This window comes from Hipposideros armiger, unplaced genomic scaffold, assembly GCF_001890085.2.
Source record: "Hipposideros armiger isolate ML-2016 unplaced genomic scaffold, ASM189008v1 scaffold_603, whole genome shotgun sequence".
NCBI lineage: Eukaryota > Metazoa > Chordata > Mammalia > Chiroptera > Hipposideridae > Hipposideros > Hipposideros armiger.
The window spans coordinates 804,808-806,116 of NW_017731953.1; the positions used below are offsets into that span (position 1 = coordinate 804,808).

General features: G+C 45.5%; 1 pseudogene; it reads left to right on the forward strand.

Annotated features, from left to right (window-relative positions):
* The first annotated feature begins 361 nt into the window (after positions 1 to 361).
* On the forward strand, positions 362 to 738 carry LOC109371943 (protein FAM136A pseudogene; annotated as a pseudogene).
* Positions 739 to 1,309: the final 571 nt, after the last annotated feature.

Genomic DNA, 1,309 nt, shown 5'->3' on the forward strand with positions numbered 1-1,309 from the left:
ATCCCAGCCTAAATGGTTGGCCTACAGTGACCTAAAAAATGCTTATTGTTTTGGAGGTGGTTTGTTACACAGAATTGTAGCAGTAAATGACACATCAAGAAATAAAATGCATAGCATAACCTAGTTGAAGGATACGTCTCCCACCCCATTTTTTATTTTTAGGCGCTTGGCATTTCTCACAAAATAGACTACAGCCTTGTGGGTCACTCTGGTGCACAGTTTGTGGACCAGGTCTGAGCTCTGTTTAGAAAGACCTTACGGCCATGTAGGCACCAGCACCACATGCAAGGCGGTGCTGGAGGTGATAGACTCCGTGATGCAGAGTCTGGAGGGAGAGAACATCCGGAAGGTGCAGGGCCTCATGTTCCGGTGCAGAGCCTGCTGCAGTGATGACAGCCAGACCTCCATGCAGAAGGTGCTCCAGTGCACTGAACACTGCCACGTGCCTCTGGCTTAAGCCCAGGCCCTGGTGACCAGCAAGTTCAAGAAGTTCCAGGACCACCTGGCCCAGTACACCATGCATTACAATGACAAAGCCAAAAATTCAATAGATGCTGGGACTAAAGAGGTTCAGGTGACGTGGCAAATGGGGAGCTCTGTGACCCAGTGTGTGGAGGACCACATGAACCTCACATGACCAAGAAGATGAAGGAGTCTCTCTCATCCACCTGGAAGTTTTTGCCATTGGCCATCGGGACAGAGGGCAGGAATCCATTTAAAAAACAAAATGAGAATTGAGGTCTTTTAAGCAAAGTTTATGAACGAAGAAATTAAGAATGGCAGCAAGTTCAAGGCATATGTCACTTGCCTATGGACACTGGTTCCTTTACATTTTAATCCTAGAAAATGAAATGGAAAAGCTGATGCTAAAAGTTGGGTCAGAGAGTTTTTGAGAGCCTAAATTTCTAGTGGCGAGTGCTTATCCTCCCTTGTACCAAGCCAGAGCCCTCTGAGGTACCAGATTCCTCTTAGTGCACAGGTACCAACAGGCTCCTCTAACCTGCCAATGATCTGGTGGGGTATGAGGAGAGCTGTTTCTGTTTGTTGCCAACCTCCTGTTTACCTGAAGCATCACCACACCATTTTCCATAAGCTATAAAACAAAGTCCATGAGGTCACTAATTTAAAAGGGAAAAACAGTACCTGGATCTTTTGTTTTGCTTGGTTTTGTCTTATATTCAAGGGCATGAGGTTGATTTAAGATGTGGAGTTGGGAGAGGTAGTCTGGATAAGAACTCTGAAAGGTTCTTTTGGATATCCATTTCTGACCACCAAGATGTGGATATGCATTTCTTAAAATTCTCCCACA